The 21,218-nt window shown below is 42.1% G+C and overlaps 1 protein-coding gene and 1 pseudogene across 5 annotated transcripts in view; one reads left to right on the forward strand and one right to left on the reverse strand.

Moving 5' to 3' along the window:
- The window catches only part of tspan18b (tetraspanin 18b), a 116,786-nt gene that overhangs the window by 64,202 nt on the left and 31,366 nt on the right, over window positions 1–21,218 (reverse strand). For 2 of the 5 annotated variants that reach the window (XM_090234944.1, XM_036980577.2), the window contains exon 2: window positions 12,316–12,571. The exons of the other annotated variants lie outside the window; for them this stretch is intronic. The gene's annotated coding sequence lies outside the window, so the exon portion shown is untranslated. The remainder of the gene's footprint in view (window positions 1–12,315; window positions 12,572–21,218) is intronic. 5 annotated transcript variants of the gene reach the window in all.
- Window positions 9,880–10,594, forward strand: LOC149985577 (uncharacterized; annotated as a pseudogene).

The following is a 21,218-nucleotide window of genomic DNA, read 5'->3' on the forward strand; positions in this document are numbered from 1 at the left end:
ACCTAGTGAGTTTTTAGTTAGTAATCTTTCATAAATGTATTCTTTTTGTATTTTATTTCACCTTTATTGAACCAGATAGGCTAGTTGAGAACAAGTTCTCATTTACAACTGCGACCTGGCCAAGATAAAGCATAGCAGTGTGAACAGATAACAACACAGAGTTACACATGGAGTAAACAATAAACAAGTAAATAACACAGTAGACAAAAAAGAAAGACTCTATATACATTGTGTGCAAAAGGCATGAGGAGGTAAGCGAATAATTACAATTTAGCAGATTAACACTGGAGTGATAAATGATCAAATGGTCATGTGCAGGTAGAGATACTGGTGTGCAAAAGAGCAGAAAAGTAAATAAATAAAAACAGTATGGGGATGAGGTAGGTGAATTGGGTGGGCTATTTACTGATGGACTATGTACAGCTGCAGCGATCGGTTAGCTGCTCAGATAGCAGATGTTTAAAGTTGGTGAGGGAGGTAAAAGTCTCCAACTTCAGCGATTTTTGACATTCGTTCCAGTCACAGGCAGCAGAGAACTGGAAGGAATGGCGGCCAAATGAGGTGTTGGCTTTAGGGATGATCAGTGAGATACACCTGCTGGAGCGCGTGCTACGGGTGGGTGTTGCCATCGTGACCAGTGAACTAAGATAAGGCGGAGCTTTACCTAGCATGGACTTGTAGATGACCTGGAGCCAGTGGGTCTGGCGATGAATATGTAGCGAGGGCCAGCCGACTAGAGCATACAGGTTGCAGTGGTGGGTGGTATAAGTTGCTTTAATAACAAAATGGATGGCGCTGTGATAAACTGCATCCAGTTTGCTGAGTAGAGTATTGGAAGCTATTTTGTAGATGACATTGCCGAAGTCGAGGATCGGTAGGATGGTCAGTTTTACTAGGGTAAGTTTGGCGGCGTGAGTGAAGGAGGCTTTGTTGCGAAATAGAAAGCCAATTCTAGATTTGATTTTAGATTAGAGATGTTTGATATGAGTCTGGAAGGAGAGTTTACAGTCTAGCCAGACACCTAGGTACTTATAGATGTCCACGTATTCTAGGTCATCTAGGCCATCCAGGGTGGTGATGCTAGTCGGGCTTGCGGGTGCAGGAAGCGAACGGTTGTAAAAGCAAGCATTTGGTTTTACTAGCGTTTAAGATCAGTTGGAGGCCACGTAAGGGGTGTTGTATGGCATTGAAGCTCGTTTGGAGGTTAGATAGCACAGTGTCCAAGGAAGGGCCAGAAGTATACAGAATGCGTAGAGGTGGATCAGGGAATCACCTACAGCAAGAGCAACATCATTGATATATACAGAGAAAAGAGTCTGCCCAAGAATTGAACCCTGTGGCACCCCCATAGAGACTGCCAGAGGACCGGACAACATGCCCTCAGATTTGACACACTGAACTCTGTCTTGGTAGTTGGTGAACCAGGAAAGGCAGTCACTAGAAAAACCGAGGCTACTGAGTCTGCCGATAAGAATATGATGATTGACAGAGTCGAAAGCTTTGGCCAGGTCGATGAAGACGGTTGCACAGTACTGTCTTTTATCGATGGCGGTTATGATGTCGTTTAGTACCTTGAGCGTGGCTGAGGTACACCCGTGACCGGCTCGGGAACCAGATTGCACAGCGGAGAAGGTACGGTGGGATTCGAGATGGTCAGTGATCTGTTTGTTGACTTGGCTTTCGAAGACCTTAGATAGGCAGGGCAGGATGGATATGGGTCTGTAACAGTTTGGTTCCAGGGTGTCTCCCCCTTTGAAGAGAGGGATGACCGCGGCAGCTTTCCAATCCTTAAGGATCTCAGACGATACGAAAGAGAGGTTGAACAGGCTGGTAATAGAGGTTGCGACAATGGCGGTGGATAGTTTCAGAAATAGAGGGTCCAGATTGTCAAGCCCAGCTGATTTGTATGGGTGCAGGTTTTGCAGCTCTTTCAGAACATCTGCTGTCTGGATTTGGGTAAAGGAGAAGCTGGGGAGGCTTGGGCGAGTAGCTGCGGGGGGGGCTGTTGGCCGAGTTTGGAGTAGCCAGGAGGAAGGCATGGCCAGCCGTTGAGAAATGCTTGTTGAAGTTTTCGATTATCATGGATTTATCGGTGGTGACTGTGTTGCTCAGCCTCAGTGCAGTGGGCAGCCGGGAGGAGGTGCTCTTCTTCTCCATGAACTTTACAGTGTCCCAGAACTTTTTGGAGTTAGAGCTACAGGATGCAAATTTCTGCTTGAAAAAGCTGGCCTTTGCTTTCCTGACTGACTGTGTGTATTGGTTCCTGACTTCCCTGAACAGTTGCATATCGTGGGGACTATTCGATGCTATTGCAGTCCGCCACAGGATGTTTTTGTGCTGGTCGATGGCAGTCAGGTCTGGAGTGAACCAAGGGCTATATCTGCTCTTAGTTCTGCATTTTTTGAATGGAGCATGCTTATCTAAGATGGTGAGAAAGTTACTTTTAAAGAATGACCAGGTTTCCTCAACTGACGGGATGAGGTCAATATCCTTCCAGGATACCCAGGCCAGGTCGATTAGAAAGGCCTGCTCGCAGAAATGTTTTAGGGAGCGTTTGACAGTGATGAGGGGTGGTCGTTTGACCGCGGGCCCGTAGCGGTACAGGCAATGAGGCAGTGATCGCTGAGATCATGATTGAAGACAGCGGAGGTGTATTTGGAGGGCCAGTTGGTCAGGATAATGTCTATGAGGGTGCCCATGTTTACAGATTTAGGGCTGTACCTGGTAGGTTCCTTGATGATTTGTGTGAGATTGAGGGCATCTAGCTTAGATTGTAGGACTGCCGGGGTGTTAAGCATATCCCAGTTTACGTTACCTAACAGAACAAACTCTGAAGCTAGATAGGGGGCGATCAATTCACAAATGGTGTCCAGGGCACAGCTGGGAGCTGAGGGGGGTCGGTAGCAGGCAGCAACAATGAGAGACTTATTTCTGGAGAGATTAATTTTTTTATTGAGAAGTTCGAACTGTTTGGGTATGGACCTGGAAAGTATGACATTACTTTGCAGGCTATATCTGCAGTAGACTGCATCTCCTCCCCCTTTGGCAATTCTATCTTAACGGAAAATGTTATAGTTGGGTATGGAAATCTCAGAATTTTTGGTGGCCTTCCTAAGCCAGGATTCAGACACGGCAAGGACATCAGGGTTGGCAGAGTATGCTAAACCATTGAGTAAAACAAACTTAGGGAGGAGGCTTCTGATGTTGACATGCATGAAACCAAGGCTTTTTCGATCACAGAAGTCAACAAATGAGGGTGCCTGGGAACATGCAGGGCCTGGGTTTACCTCCACATCACCCGCGGAACAGAGGAGGAGTAGGATGAGGGTGCGGCTAAAGGCTATCAACTGGTCACCTAGAGCGTTGGGGACAAAGAATAAAAGGAGCAGATTTCTGGGCACGGTAGAATATATTTAGTGCATAATGCGCAGACATTAATCTCTCCTCATTTGTCTTTCAAGCATCCATGTGGACTTGTATCTTCCTGATAGCGTCTCAAATGGAACGAAGTTCTATGTCAGAGCTTGGCTACGCAGATGCTCGTTCAACCGAGCACACAGTGTGGGTGAAATTATTGAATAACTTATGTGTACATTTATTTTGAAATGCCCGCGCACGCAACGTGGCCGGTGTGGTTTGCGTATTACAGTCTCATCCTGGTCAGTCCTGGAATATCATCTATGCCCTCAGCTGAGAGTCTGTGAAATGCCCTCCTATGGCCTCTACATTCCTCTCTATCCAGCTCACTGAGGAACATTTCTGATCATTGTAAATTTAGGACACATGAGATTGATTACAGTCTCTAATAGGTCTTTGCTACCTACTGTTGTTTACACTGCATTCTTCTTTTTTAAACCCTCTTGCAAGTCATGCTCAGTCTAGAAAGCTTGCTCAGCTGCAACTCTTAAAAGGGGGAGTGGAAATGGAAAGAGAGAAGAGGACAGATGATGGGGGCTGGTTTCATGGTGCACACACTGAGGTATGCAGATAAAACCATGAACAATGGCAACCAGACACACAGGGCCTTGTGTAGTGGGCTGGTACTAGGCCTAATGCACTAGCTAGCTTTCAATACATAACGCTGGCTATCCACATGATCGATTACTATTATACATGATTGATTATTGGCTAAATGCTCTTGGTGACATTTCCTTTACATACGTTAGCCTTTTGTGACTAGGGGGCAGTATCTTCATTTTTGGAAAAATAACGTTCCCATAGTAAACAGGATATTTTGTCAGGACAAAAGATGCTAGAATATGCATATAATTGACAGCTTAGGATAGAAAACACTCTAAAGTTTCCAAAACTGTAAAAATATTGTCTGTGAGTATAACAGAACTGATATTGCAGGCGAAAGCCTGAGAAAAATCCAATCCGGAAGTGCCTCATGTTTTGAAAGAGCTGCGTTCCAATGCGTCCCTATTGAGCAGTGAATGGGCTGTCAACCAGATTACTTTTTCTATGTATTCCCCAAGGTGTCTACAGCATTGTGACGTAGTTTTACACATTTATGTTGAAGAATACCCGTAAGCGGCTACATTGTGTAAGTGGTCACCTGATGGCTCTCAGAGTGATTCTCGCGTAAAATACAGAAGAAGCCATTTTTCCTCTCGCTCCTACTGAAAAAACAATTGTCCCGGTGGATATATTATCGAATAGATATTTGAAAAACACCTTGAAGATTGATTATAAACAACGTTTGCCATGTTTCTGTCGATATTATGGAGCTAATTTGGAATGTTTTTTGGCGTTTTCGTGACCGTAATTTCCTCCACTGTACTGGTCAATGAAGTGTATCCTGTCATTACTGTTCTGTATGCACAGTATTGCTGTAGCCTATACCTTGTAGCTACAGTATTGGGATAGATCAGTAGTCTGTCATCTCTTATTATCCCAGTTTAAAGAGGACAATAGGTTTGTGTGTGCTGTGACATTTCAGGCTGGATGACTTTAGATCTGGATGGAGATAGCTATAGGTATTGGATGACCATAGCTTGTCCAGTCTGCTAACAGTTAAACAATCCCTGTGTTTGTTGCAGTCTGTGATACATATGGGCTGCCAAGAAGGACTTAAAGATAATTAGGCCTGTTTGTAAAAGAACGAAAACACAAAGGTCTTCTACTGGTTTTAATTATGAGAGTGAGTGGCAGATGGTTCCTCAGAGCCAGAAAGTGTGTTTCCCCTTTAGTGCTCCCTCAGTCCTGGTCTTTGAGGTTTTCAGATGTTTACCACACTGTTAGTCAGCACAGCTAAACAAACACCATGTGAGCCCCCGATGGACTGGAGAGAAAAGTGGAAGAGAGGAATAAGGTCATCCTAGAGACAGGTCGCTCGGTCCAGAAAAGAACAACAATAGTAGCATAATGTATATCTTGGTGTCCCCCCACAAAACAAACAAAACATTAGAAATGGGAGAATATTGCAAATGGTTTGCAGGGCTTCAAAACATCTATAGTCTCCATACAACAAAATTATTTTGATAAGGACTGTTTCACTTCTCTTGGTATTTGTTCTTGTGAACCTTTACGGTCTTCTCAGTCCCAACATGTTCTAACATCATGTGTTATGTTAAGACCCTGGTTTAAATGGAGAACAGATGTGGTTTAACATGCGCTTAAGAGATTGCTTTGACTTCAGGGATCAGGGATAACTAACAGAGGCCTGAGGATTCCTGCACTCTCCTTCTTTAAGTGGAAACTAGAATGGAAGAAACATATGTACAATGGTCCAAGAACTTTCCTTATCTCTTTAGAATGGAAGAAGAACATGTTCTATGAATTATACAATTCTCCTCATCTCTTTGGACTGGCTATGATTCTAATCTAGACCCCTCCTTCTGTTTTTGGACCAGCTAAGTGTCTTGAAAACAGAAATGTGTGTTCTTCTGACAAAGGGTTGACAATGTGACAGTAAAGCACCATATGAGAGAGCACAGCATGCCAGTGATGTCGTTACACTGTCTGACATGACAGTCGCTAGAGTGCAGTGTGAGAGTGATACAGCTGTGGTGTACCCACTATGGCAGACAATAATCCAGGATTCTGTCTGATTTCCCCGGTAGCTCTGGAGCAGGGCAGGGGTCCATATGACAGAGCACACCATGACAATGGTAGTTTTACCCTGTCTGACATGACAGAGGTGTGGTATGTCATCGGTATGCCCACCATTGAAACGCTATTAGCGCGCACCACCGCTAACTAGCTAGCCATTTCGCATCGGTTACACTCACCCCTCTTTTGACCTCAGCAACCAGTGATCCGGGTCAACAGCATCAATGTAATCAATGTATAAATGTAGTCCGTCCCCTCGCCCCGACCTGGGTACGAACCAGGGACCCTCTGCACACATCAATAACTGACAACCACGAAGCATCGTTACCCATCACTCCACAAAAGCCGCGGCCCTTGCAGAGCAAGGGGAACCACTACTTCAAGGTCTCAGAGCAAGTGACGTCATCGATTGAAACGCTATTAGCGCGCACCACCGCTAACAAGCTAGACATTTCGCATCGGTTACACACCCACCATCCAAATCGTCTGAAGTTACACTCAGAGAGACAGAAAGAGATACTGAGGGAGAGAGATATACAGAAAGAGAGAGAAAGAGGGTGGGGGCGAGAGAGTGAGAGAGAAAGAGGGTGGGGGTGAGAAAGAGAGAAACAATCCAGGTTGCACTCCATCCAATCTCTTGGTTTACTCTAAGAGCCTCTTCACACTTACTACACTTTTGGTAAAAATACTGTCAGCTACACATATTACTCAAATGTAAACTTGCGTACTTGCTACGTCTCGACCGCTACCTCCGGAGGTAGCTCACGACTCTCCCCCGACAGTTTCCCCACTTAAAGCATGGCAGTGTGAACAGAATTGTCTTGCTGAGCTAACACTCGTAGAGTATAAATTGCAAGAGCCCTTATGCACATTCCATGATCGAACGTTCCAAACACACTTCCTACCGGCGTGGCAATTTCCAGTCGCGCATACTATAGAACGGAAGTCAGTCTAGTTGTTATTGACGATATAACGTCCGACCACTATGTCGCAGTTTTTTACTTGGTGTCTTCAGGACTTGCCTCAAATTCATATTAATGATGTACATTGAATTGTTAAATCAGCCTCAGACTCCAGCTAGCAAGAATGAAAAGGGGTTCAAGATGTATATAGGAAGCTACATAGACAACTATGAAGGTGAGTACCAAGTCAGTGACAGATAACGTTAGCTAGCTACAATCATTAGCTAGCTAATTTAACTATTAACTGTAGCTAGCTAGTTACTTCGTAAAATAATGTAACGTTGACAGAATCTACCTGAGAATGTGTGTATTTTCATTAGCTTGGTTAAGTTACGCTTGCTAACTATATTTGCTAGCTAAAAATAATTGTTATTCATGTCTTCTACACAGTATCTAACAAAGATACATTGACAGGGGAGACACCATGAGGGCTGCCTGTCACAGGTCCATGAGGAAGAGTGAAAAACCGCACAGCATGAGAGTATGGAAAGGTTATAGATAGCTACTAGGGACCTTGTTAAACATCTCCTGTGGGACACTGTCATCATGGTCAAAATGTGTTGGAGACAGTGTCAACGTTAAATCTTATCAATATATAGATATTAATGATGGGTCCCAATCCCAATTTAGAATTACCCACTTAACAGGTTATTGGTAAAGATCTGTTGATGTAGTGTTTGGTAATTGTGTTACTGAGACACAATGTATTCCTGTATAGTTAAATGAGCCCCTGGTTGAGAAGACTAGACACTACTACAGTTGAAGTTTACATACCCCAAGGTTGGAGTCATTAAAACTCGGTTTTCAACCACTCTACAAATTTCTTGTTAACAAACTATAGTTTTAGCAAGTCGGTTAGGACATCTACTTTGTGCATGACACAAGTAATTTTTCCAACAATTGTTTACAGACTTTTCATTTGAGTCAATAGGAGGTGTACCTCTGGATGTATTTTAAGGACTACCTTCAAACTCAGTGCCTCTTTGCTTGACATCATGGGAAAATCTAAAGAAATCAGCCAAGACCTCAGAAAAAAACATTCTAGACCTCCAGAAGTCTGGTTCATCCTTGAAAGCAATTTACAAACGCCTGAAGGTACCATGTTCATCTGTACAAACAATAGTATGCAAGTATAAACACCATGGGACCACACAGCCGTCACACCGCTCAGGAAGGAGACACATTCTGTCTCCTAAAGATGAACGTACTTTGGTACGAAAAGTGCAAATCAATCCCTGAACAACAGCAAAGGACCTTGTGAAGATGCTGGAAAAAACAGGTGCAAAAGTATCCGCTCAGCAAGGAAGAAGCCACTGCTCCAAAACCACCATAAAAAAGCCAGACTACGGTTTGCAATTGCACATGGGGACAAAGATCTTACTTTTTGGAGAAATGTCCTCTGCTATGATGAAACAAAAATAGAACTGTTTGGCCATAATGACCATCGTTATGTTTGGAGGAGAAAGGGAGAGGCTTGTTGGCCGAAGAACACCATCCCAACCATAAAGCACGGGGGTGGCAGCATCATGTTGTGGGGGTGCTTTTCTGCAGGAGGGACTGGTGCACTTCAGAAATAGATGGCATCATGAGGGAGGAAAATGATGTGGATATATTGAAGCAACATCTCAACACATCAGTCAGGAAGTTAAAGCTTGGTCGCAAATGGGTCTTCCAAATAGACATTGACCCACAGTTGTGGAAAAATGGCTTAAGGACAACAAAGTCAAGGTATTTGAGTGGCCATCACAAAGCCCTGACCTCAATCCTATAGAAAATGTGTGGGCAGAACAGAAAAAGCATGTGCAAGCAAGGAGGCCTACAAACCTGACTCCATTACACCAGCTCTGTCAGGAGGAATGGGACAAAATTCCCCCAACTTATTGTGGGAAGCTTGTGGAAGGCTATCTGAAACGTTTGACCCAAGTTAAACAATTTAAAGGCAATGCTACCAAAAACTAATTGATTGTATGTGAACTTCTGACCAACTGGGAATGTGATGAAATAAATAACAGCTGAAATAAATCACTCTACTATTATTCTGACATTTCACATTCTTAAAATAAGGTGGTGATCCTAACGGACCTAACACAGGGCATTTTTACTAGGATTAAATGTCAGGAATTGTGAAAAGTTTAAATGTATTTGGCTAAGGTGTGTGTTAACTTCCGACTTCAACTGTATGTTTATTGTTATTTATGGACCACATCATTCTTGTTTCTCAATTCAGTCTTTTATCACACAGATGGTGTTAAACCACTCCATACCAGTGATTGTGGTAGCTCCTGTGTTGCAGGAAGTGCTATGGGCAATCATCTGGTGGCCCTTCTTTACCAGACAGCGCACTACTCTCAACTAAACATTCCTGCTGCACCACCAGTTCACAGCTGCACAGACACAGAACAGCGTTGGCACAAGCCAAGAGCACTTGTGAGTCTATCAATATCCATAAAAAAATGCACCTGAAAAGTATTCTGCCTATGTAACAGTAAATCCTTTTTAATTAGGGTGTGAAGCCAGGTCTGGTTGATGGGATAGAGTTCCGTAAACCTGCTAACTTCCGTGCTAATTGAATAAGGTAAGTTGGAGGTTTCTAGAATGGAAACATTTTAGAAAACATTTTCTGGTGATTTCTTTATAATCCATTTGATACGCCTAAACATTACGATGTAATGACAAATGTTTCGGACAAAGACTGGAGGGAAATGTATAATCTGTATATTTTAATTCATTTTATTTGAACTTTCGGGCTTGTGCTGTTTCTGGAAAAGTTACATGAGTCTTTGTCATAGTAATCTCTCCAACCTGATGTTAAGGTTTTAAAATGTTTTGCAGAAGTTCTCTCTACAAAGCACTCAATGGATACATGCCTGACAGGGACCTTCTCCACGTCTCCACTCTTGTGACAATAATGGAAATGTCAGCTGACGTGCCCCTGGTTGAGTCCGCCTTTGGGCCAGTGCAAGCTGGCAGTGCGCTGTCCTATCAACTTCCACAGCCAAAGACCCGTGAAATTGGGAAGATTGCCGATGCCCCTTCTCCAATACTTCCATTAGATGGCCACAGGCTTCAGGCTTCCCAGTGTGCTTATGTCCTTAGCCATCAGGAGTAGTTCCACGTCAAGGCATTAGAGACAACCTATGAGATGTCACACAAAGTCGAGGTTACTACAAGGGAGCAGAGCAGCCCGGAATGGCATCAGCTCAGGAAAATGAGAATAACATCCTCTCGTTTCCGAGAGGTTTGCCATGTCCTGGGAGAGACCTCAGCTGACCGGCTAGCTGAGCGGATGTTCAAGGGATCTGGTATGCAGACAATGGAGATGAAGAGGGGGCTAGGCATGGAGCCAGTGGCTGTACAGGAGTACTGCACACTGAAGAATGTTAACTTCTTTCCGTGTGGCTTCGTAGTGCACCCAGATGCTCCGTGGTTAGGATCCTCTCCAGATGGAATCATTTTGATCCAGTGTGAGACCACACTTTGGACTTAGAGGTCAAGTGCCCAAATGTACCAAGTTATGTTGACTGCCCTTACCTGAATATACAGAATGGAGAGGTGAAGTTGAAGACATCTCATGCTTACTACTGGCAGGTGCAAGGTCAAATCCTTCTCACAGGTTGTAGCTGGTGTGACTTTGTCAGCTGTGCACAGGAGGACATACTAGTTGAAAGGATATATAAAGATCTACAGGTTTCAAAAACGTCAAGAGAGAAGGTTGACCACTTTTATTTATCCCATTACTTGCATCAGTGTCTCTCGCACGTGAATTGATCGCCTGCATGGGTGTAAAGTTTAGTGGTTTCATGAAAAATAAGTATTGATGTTCTTGTGAAGAAAACTACAGTAGAATAGATTTGTTTAAAAAAATTTATTTCAGCAAATGTTCAACAGTTCAGTTAATCAATTACACATCTCTAACATTGTATTCAATCTTGCATTCTGGTTATTCTGTGTTTACTTGATTTCTTTCCCCTAAACTCATTGCCTAATTAAAGCCAATACAAGCTCCACACAAACTGATATTCACTACACTATACGTGTTGTAGATAAACAAATTATTATTTTGCTACTAGCAAATCAACACATGTACATTTACCCTGGCTTGGCCCATGCTCTGACCAAAGGTCCGTTTTGATAGTTGACCAACAGGCACACCACTGCAAATAATTGGTTGATGCTGCCTGAGATGGTCAGGGGGATGACTGTGTCAAACAGCTTGTGCTCCTTTACTCTGGGGATCATTCTTTCAACATGCACTCTCAACCTGGCAATGGATTGGATTGGGGAAGAAAATAATTCCAGACTGCTTGAAGATCTCCTTGTCACTCACAGATACAGCATACAACCATGACACAAGAGTGACAGCTCCATGTGGTGACATTCCCAACATGCCCTTAAAGGTATTGTGACTTGTAGGAAGAAAACATCTCACTCTGCAGTAGTAGTGAAGATGGTGTCTGGCAGCAGAGTTCAGTGCAGTCCATCACTACCTGGGTGTCTGGATAGTCCTTGAACTCAGGTGGCAGGTGGGCTTTGATGGTTTCCTTGGGGATCCATATCCGTGCTGATCCAAGCAGACAGTAGAGGAAGTTGGTCCAAGAGATGATAATCCGGCTCACTGTCGATTGGTGGATGCTGAACCGATGGGTCAAATCCTTCTGCTTCAGACCCAGCGACAGATGAGTCATAAACAAGAAGAACTCGTTGATTGATAGCAGTGTCTGAACGTAAAGAAAACAATTTTAGTACAATATAGTCCTTATATTCGGTCCATAACAAAAAGTAAATGTTTGATAATTAATATTCTCCTAACTATTTAATGAAGTTGTTCCTTACCGGTTTTCTTCGAGTAACACCGGGTGTAGACGGACCCGGGGTTATTTGAATACTAAAAAAGCTCATTACTATCATTGCCCAACTTCTCTAAGCATCAAGTAGCACTAGACATGACCTAGCTGCTATTGTAGCCTGTTTTTCTTGTTACTGCAATTCGTACTGTAATTCACAGCAGCTATCATCACAGCAGTGACTTTGTTTTAAATGTTCCGTTATTTAACCTGGGAAGTTGGCTAAGAACCAAATCTTATTTGCAGCAACGACCTGGTAAAATTTTGGGGGGTTAACTGAAAACGAATGTAAATACAATATACATTCAATGTGCCTACTTATGCTAAGATATGCTAGCCTAGTTTTAAATAATCATGAACATGTTCTTAAAGGTAAGATGGACTTTGGGATAATAATAATGAATAGTAAATAATAAACAATAGTAATGCTGGATAATAATAAATCATTACTGTACCTTGTGTAAAAATGTATATCCTCGTCAGAACCAGCAAATCGCTGTAGACCAAAGCCGTGTTGGGCGGTCAGTTTCTCCAGCTTGGCTCGAAGCTCCTCAATTTCTCTTACGTGCCATTAGGGCCATGCAGTTTCAAGGTCCATAGGTAGCATAGGTAGCACACCTTGTTCTTCATCCTCCTCAGTCGGGGCAGGAGGTTTTGGTCTTCTTTCCCAAACACCAGGTCTCTTTTGAATGTGCCAGTTCCACGTGAAGACTGTAGGAACAACACCTCTTTTTAGGTATTGTCACCCCCAACTTTTTCCCTCAACAAAGTCACTCTCAACAATGTGTACTACACACCTTTGTGTGTTTGGTGACAGTAAAGTTGTCACGACGTACTGCCACCAACCACCTTTTTCTGAGCTCTACGTCGACCAGGAAACTATGGAAGCTCACAATACCATTACATTTGGAAGAAACTGAACAGAGGCACTGAACAATGTTCATTAGCACCTCCTTCACGGGGCTGGAATTTAAACGTAGTCATTGCGAACTACTTCTGTCAGAAATGCATCGACAACAGTTTCCGGAAGTCATCAACCCGGTAGGAAGTAAATTACAACGTTGGAGGTGGTATAATGCATAGCCTATAGCAGAGCAATATTTTTGAAAACAGCTGAAATGTATAGACATTTTCCTAATATTTGAGGCTTGTTTTATTGAGTTTCTACCTGAAATTTAATTAACAGTCTGTTACATTCTGTTACATCCCCCCACCACCAAAAACATGTAAAATGTAGATCATACAAATAGGATATATTTGTGTAGTCCCAGTGGTGGGTGGGGGGGGGGAGTGTTTTCCTGAGGCTTAGTTTTTCCTGAACCGTTATTAGGCTAACCTAACCAACTCCAGACCCTAGTTGTAGCGTATGACATAGTAATAAATTAGCTGTAAAAAAATGTTTTATGATGGAACCAGATCATTTTTTGTAGTCAGGTCATATGACATTTTTTACATGTTTAAATCCTGGTAAAAATCCTGGCCCTAGGGAGGATGAAAACATTAAAACCCTTTACACAGACAAAGAAACAACTGTGAAGGGACAAAAACGAACAGTCCTGAACTCGCTGTATGCAGGGTTGCATCATGTAAGGCCTTTGCATCTATAATTAGAAAGATACTCCTACAGTATGTATTCATTATTGTTGATTGATTAATTCCAGTCAATCATTTTGGAGTAAACAGGCCTAGATAGCCTAGCCACCCAAAGTGTGAATATAAACCAAATTTGATCACGTTCACATTTTCTCAGAAGAAAAATAAAATGGGCCTATTTTAAATACATAGCTTAGGCTGTAAAAACATGATATTACAGACAGGATTAGAGCACATAGGCTTCTCTAGGCTACCTGCAGCTGTGGTTGTTATCAGTAGGCTACAGGTGATCAGACTGAAGCACAGAATAATTGTGCATGTTCACAAATCATGATGCATTTCATTTTATACAAAAAATGTTGGTTAATGTACTTTAATACTTGTGTGAGAGGGTTAACCGTTCATTTTTGATAGGCTAACGTTACTTGATAACGACATTTTAACAACTGTGTGCTTTTGTCTTGAAGCTAAAATGTAATGACTGTAGCCTACAGATGATAAAATAAACCCTTTAATTGTCTACACATACTGTACAGTCTTGTGAAATGTTGCATTATTCAAGAGTGTAATATGGTTTGGTTGCATTATTCAATAATCTAATATGTTTTAGAATAAATGTTTCTGTCATTGTTGAATAGTTTGTGGTTACTGGCTAGTAGTGGCTACTGTGATATTTATGGTCAATTTGAGCTGCTGATCATGAATTTTGCTTTGCCATCCACAACAAAAGGTAAGAGACAAGGATGAAATATGAATTGAACATTCTCTTTCGCCACCCCGCTCCTCAGACTTTCCTTCATATCTCATAGTGGGAATAGGGCCAAAGCTCAATCCTTCATGGACAAGGAGTTGAAAGATATCCTTAAGGACATACTGTACATCCTGCTTCTCTTACTGAGTCTTACTGAGTCTGGAGAGAAAACAAGCTGAAGCTAAGAGGAGGTGGAGGAATGGAAAAAGGGGTCAGACTCTGAACATTATTCACAGCCGTGAGGCTACAATCTCGTGAAAATTCAAAAAAGCGAGGAGCTGCATTTAAGAGCATTCCACCGCCAGCCTTGAGAAAGTCACAAGATGAGAGACGGAGAATCAGAAATCACGCTCGGCTTTGACACAAAGAGCACTCAGAGAAATTAGATTTAATCTTACGAGCCGAGCAGCTAAAGGGAAGCAGGGAACCTAACATCAACACTTTGCGCCAACTGTGAGAAAGAAAGATCACTTCCCGATCAATCCCTCCCCTCCCAGTCTGGAAAAACAAAACATAAAAAACACAAAACACAGAACCGCTGCATGTTTCTGCACTGCAACAGCTCAAAAGGCCAAAATAGTTTGATTTTCATTCACAAGGCCAAAATAGTTTGATTTTCATTCACAAGGAAAACAAAACATAAAAAAGCCTAAACTTATCACGAATGGAGGGAAAAGGGCCACAAACAGAAGTCTTTAAAAGGCATAAATATGTTAGGTCTTTATTTACAAGGCAGTCCGGGGAAATAGGAGTGATCTGACATGCCCTCACCAGACCCAGAGAGACTGTTTTTGGGACATGGGGTTGAGGTTAACTAGCCCACTCTGAGACAACTACACTGTGAGAATGTGTACACACAAACACACTGTGAGAATGCACTGCCTCACTGAGTCCCAGACTGTGGGAAAGGGAGTTTACACAATTACATCACATTTATGTATGGGAGTGAGGGAGGGAGGCAGGGAGAGGGAGAGGGAGGGAGGCAGGGAGAGGGAGGGAACTGAGACATTTGGACGAGGTCCAAGATTAGGTCCCTGAAGGAACACAAGTCCATAGGTTTCAACCACAAAACATGATAGATTGGATGGGATAGCAGGGGCAGACAACATGGCCTGGAGTCATACCAGTGTTCAGAATTTATTTATTGAAAGGCTCCCATATGGGAGAGTAAATAATATACAATTAATTCATAACTTCATGGTTTAGCCTGATCTTAAACCTTTGGAAGGGGTTTATTTGAGGAAATGTAAAGTGAAATGAAATAGCTGAAGTGCTTGAATGCTTGAGGCAAATGAGGATCAACAGCGTTCATATTTCAGTGTGCATGCATAATGAGTTTAAAATTAAACTACACTACATAGCCAAAAGTACGTGGACTAATTGGGTGGATTCGGCTATTTCAGCCATACTCGTTGCTGAGAGGTGTATAAAATTGAGCACACAGCCATGCAATCTCCATAGACAAACATTGGCAGTTTAATGGCCTTACTGAAGAGCTCAGTGACTTTCAACATGGCACCGTCATAGGATGCCATCTTTCCAGCAAGTCAGTTTGGCGGAAGCCAGGAGAACGCTACCTGCCCGACTGCATAGTGCCAACTGTAACATTTGGTAGAGGAGGAATAATGGTCTGTTTGGGTTGTTTTCCATGGGCTGTTTTTCATGGTTTGGGCTAGGCCCTTTAATTCCAGTGAAGGGAAATCAACGCTACAGCACATTCTGCGATTCCAACTTTGTGGCAACAGTTTGGGGAAGGCCCTTTCCAGTTACAGCAGGGCAATGACACCGTCCAAAAAGCAATGTCCATACATAAATGGTTTGTCGAGATCGGTGTGGAAGAACTTGACTGGCCTGCACAGTGCCCTAACCTCAACCCCATTAAACACCATTGGGATAAACTGGAACGCAGACTGCGAGCCAGGCCTAATCACCCAACATCAGTGCCAACATCAGTGCCCAACCTCACTAATGTTCTTGTGGAATGCCCCCTTGAACTTTGCGACCTTTTGCCACATTTCAGGCTTCAAACATAAAGATATAAAACTGTATTTTTTTGTGAAGAATCAACAACAAGTGGAACACAATCATGAAGTGGAACGACATTTATTGGATATTTCAAACTTTTTTAACAAATCAAAAACTGAAAAATTGGGCGTGCAAAATTATTCAGCCCCCTTAAGTTAATACTTTGTAGCGCCACCTTTTGCTGCGATTACAGCTGTAAGTCGCTTGGGGTATGTCTCTATCAGTTTTGCACATTGAGAGACTGAATTTTTTTCCCATTACTCCTTGCAAAACAGCTCGAGCTCAGTGAGGTTGGATGGAGAGCATTTGTGAACAGCAGTTTTCAGTTCTTTCCACAAATTCTCGATTGGATTCAGGTCTGGACTTTGACTTGGCCATTCTAACACCTGGATATGTTTATTTTTGAACCATTCCATTGTAGATTTTGCTTTATGTTTTGGATCATTGTCTTGTTGGAAGACAAATCTCCATCCCAGTCTCAGGTCTTTTGCAGACTCCATCAGGTTTTCTTCCAGAATGGTCCTGTATTTGGCTCCATCCATCTTCCCATCAATTTTAACCATCTTCCCTGTCCCTGCTGAAGAAAAGCAGGCCCAAACCATGATGCTGCCACCACCATGTTTGACAGTGTGGATGGTGTGTTCAGTGTGATGAGCTGTGTTGCTTTTTCGCCAAACATAACGTTTTGCATTGTTGCCAAAAAGTTCAATTGTGGTTTCATCTGACCAGAGCACCTTCTTCCACATGTTTGGTGTGTCTCCCAGGTGGCTTGTGGCAAACTTTAAACAACACTTTTTATGGATATCTTTAAGAAATGGCTTTCTTCTTGCCACTCTTCCATAAAGGCCAGATTTGTGCAATATACGACTGATTGTTGTCCTATGGACAGAGTCTCCCACCTCAGCTGTAGATCTCTGCAGTTCATCCAGAGTGATCATGGGCCTCTTGGCTGCATCTCTGATCAGTCTTCTCCTTGTATGAGCTGAAAGTTTAGAGGGACGGCCAGGTCTTGGTAGATTTGCAGTGGTCTGATACTCCTTCCATTTCAATATTATCGCTTGCACAGTGCTCCTTGGGATGTTTAATGCTTGGGAAATCTTTTTGTATCCAAATCCGGCTTTAAACTTCTTCACAACAGTATCTCGAACCTGCCTGGTGTGTTCCTTGTTCTTCATGATGCTCACTGCGCTTTTGACGGACCTCTGAGACTATCACAGTGCAGGTGCATTTATACGGAGACTTGATTACACACAGGTGGATTGTATTTATCATCATTAGTCATTTAGGTCAACATTGGATCATTCAGAGATCCTCACTGAACTTCTGGAGAGAGTTTGCTGCACTGAAAGTAAAGGGGCTGAATAATTTTGCACGCCCAATTTTTCAGTTTTTGATTTGTTAAAAAAGTTTGAAATATCCAATAAATGTCGTTCCACTTCATGATTGTGTCCCACTTGTTGTTGATTCTTCACAAAAAAATACAGTTTTATATCTTTATGTTTGAAGCCTGAAATGTGGCAAAAGGTCGCAAAGTTCAAGGGGGCCGAATACTTTCGCAAGGCACTGTATCTGGTGTATGTGACAATTGTTTCTTCTGAAAGTGGTGACAAATGGAATACTACTAAATAACAGAGCCACTGACAGTAGTACTTGTAGGTCTATACCACAGAAGGAACTAGAACACATTGCACCTCTATTAACTGTACATTGAAATCATGGTCTTTCTTTGTAGTAAAACTACACAGACACATACTGACTTGTTATTCCTCTGTAGAAGGCTGTACTGACACACATTGACCTGCTCAGTACCCAGAGGACAGAGAAGGCTGTACTCTAAGACTATTTTAGCGCACAAACACTAAAGCCTGGAGCAGCACACTTTTAAAGTGGCGACGGGCTAAATCTTTTATAAAGCGACATAAAAAAATCATGAGGCAACTTTCTCTTTACTTCAGCCTTGCTCTGTAATCATCTGTCCCTGGGTGTACAGTAAATATAACCACCAGTAGATTTAATCTGCTGTTTAACCTCTTGAACCTATAGGGGCGCTGTGTCATTATTGGATAAAAAGACGTGCCCGTTTTAAGCGCAATATTTTGTCACGAAAAGATGCTCGACTATGCATGGAATTGACAGCCTTGGAAAGACACAAGTCTGACGTCTCCAAAACTGCAAAGATATTATCTGTGCGTGCCCCAGAACTAATGCAACAGGCGAAACCAAGATGAAGTTTCATACAGGAAATGCCCCGGATTCTGAAGGCGCTGTGTTCCAATGTCTCCTTATATGGCTGTGAATGCGCCAGGAATGAGCCTGCGCTTTCTGTATATTCCCCGAGGTGTCTGCAGCATTGTGACGTGTTTGTAGGCATATCATTGGAAGATTGACCATAAGAGACTACATTTACCTGGTGTCCCGCCCGGTGTCCTGTGTGCGTTATCAGTAAGTCCATGCGCGTTCCATTTCTTCAGAATTGAAAGTAAACTGCCACGATGGATTTTATCTTCGATAGATATGTGAAAAACAACTTGAGGATTGATTCTAAACATCGTTTGCCATGTTTCTGTCGATATTATGGAGTTAATTTGGAAAAAAGTTCGCGTTTTAATGATTTTTTTTTTTTCTTATTTTTTTTCTTACCCAAACGTGATGAACAAAACGGAGTGATTAGTCGACACAAATAATATTTTTTGTAAAAACGGAACATTTGCTATCTAACAGTCTCCTCATTGAAAACATCTGAAGTTCTTCAAAGGTAAATTATTTTATTTGAATGCTTTTATGGTTTTTTTGTGGAAAATGTTGCATGCTGAATGCTAGGCTTAATGCAATGCTAGGCTATCAATACTCTTACACAAATGCTTGTTTAGCTATGGTTCAAAAGCATATTTTGAAAATCTGAGATGACAGTGTTGTTAACAAAAGGCTAAGCTTGAGAGCAAATAGATTAATTTCATTTCATTAGCCATTTTCATGAATAGTTAACGTTGTGTTATGCTAATGAGCTTGCTGATAGATTTACACAATCCTGGATACAGGGTTTTTTTCGTAGCTAAACGTGACGCAGAAAACGTAGCGATTTGTCCTAAACAAATAATCTTTCAGGAAAAACTGAACATTTGCTATCTGAGAGTCTCCTCATTGAAAACATCTGAAGTTCTTCAAAGGTAAATGATTTTATTTGAATGCTTTTCTGTTTTTTTGTGTAAATGTTGCCTGCTGAATGCTAACGCTAAATGCTACACTAAATGCTACGTTAGCCATCAATACTGTTACACAAATGCTTGTTTTGCAATGGTTGAGAAGCATATTTTGAAAATCTGAGATGACAGTGTTGTTAACAAAAGGCTAAGCTTGAGAGCTAGCATATTTATTTCATTTCATTTGTGATTTTCATGAATAGTTAACGTTGCGTTATGGTAATGAGCTTGAGTCTGTATTCACGATCCCGGATCCGGGATGGGGAGATCAGAAAGGTTAAACATCGGGCCTATTAGGCAGTCTGATATGACATTGCATTTAAAAGTAGTGAAGTGAAGAGTAAAATGTACAGAAAACAGTAGAGAGAGTGCAGACAAGGTTACCCGCAGAGACGTAGACTGGAGTGGTCTAATAGGTACATAGGTTCTCAAGACATTCAACAACCACCATCTTCTCTTTAACGAGTCTGAAGCAAAATAATTTACTTCAGACACCGGACAAGGCTCAAATCCCTGTCATTCTCATGAAGAAGAGACAGAGATATTGGGGATGTAGGTTGGGGTGCCTTGTAAGAATTTGACGGCGAGTGGGTAATCCGCCTCTACCATCAGTCCTATAAGCCATCGTGCAGTCATTTGATAATAAACTGGATGAGCTCTGATCAAGACCATCCTACCAACAGGACATTACTACTGTAATATATTATGTTTCACTGAGTCGTGGCTGAATGACGGCATGGATAACATAGAGCTGGCTGGATTTGCTGTGAATCGGCAACATAGAACAGCTGCCTCCGGTAAGACAAGGGGTGGCGGTCTGTGTCTATTTGTCAATAACAGCTGGTGCACGAAATCTAATATTAAGGAAGTCTTGAGGTTTTACTCGCCTGAGGTAGAGTATCTCATGATAAGCTGTAGACCACACTATTTTTCGTAGCTGTCTATATACCACCACTAACCGATGCTGGCACTAAGACCACACTCAATGAGCTATATAAGGCAATAGGAAAATAAGAAAATGCTCAAACAGAGGTGGCGCTCCTAGTGGCCGGGGACTTCAATGCAGGGAAACTTAAATCTGTTTTACCTCATTTCTCCCAGCATGTTACATGTGCAAACAGAGGGGAAAAAAACTAGACTATCGTTACTCCTCACACAGAGAGGCGTACACAGCTCTCCCTCGCCCTCCATTTGGCAAATCTATGAGAAGCTTATGGAAGGCTACCCGAACCATTTGAACGAAGTTAAACAATTTAAAGGCAATGCTACCAAAATAATAATTGTGTGTATGTAAACTTCTGACCCACTGGGAATGTGATGAAAGAAATAAAAACTGAAATTAATCATTCTCCCTACTATTATTCTGACAATTCACATTCTTACAATAATAAGGGATAATAATAAGGGAATTTTTACTAGGTTTAAATGTCAGGAATAGTGAAAAACTGAGTTTAAATGTATTTGTCTAAGGCAAACTTCCGACTTCAACTGTATGCATGGGCTTGGTCTCATGAATAGAAGGTGTCGACTTAGGCAGTTACATCACTAGGGGTTGACTGCAAGCATATTAAAAGCAATTTGGACTTTTCCTATTTTGCAGAACTCAGGAGAGACATCAGTTGTATGTTTGGTGTTTGATCTTTGACTTCTTCCTTCAGCTGTATTTTGATTAAAATTGTTATGATTTAAAAGTGCACATTTGGAATATTCCTAATTTGTTAAGTAAATAACAGAGCCCAGAAAAGTGTCAGAGTCCTGTCTCAGCCTCCAGTATTTATGCTGCAGTAGT

Source organism: Oncorhynchus mykiss, chromosome 1, assembly GCF_057628025.1.
Source record: "Oncorhynchus mykiss isolate SJ-2025 chromosome 1, ASM5762802v1, whole genome shotgun sequence".
NCBI classification, from domain to species: domain Eukaryota; kingdom Metazoa; phylum Chordata; class Actinopteri; order Salmoniformes; family Salmonidae; genus Oncorhynchus; species Oncorhynchus mykiss.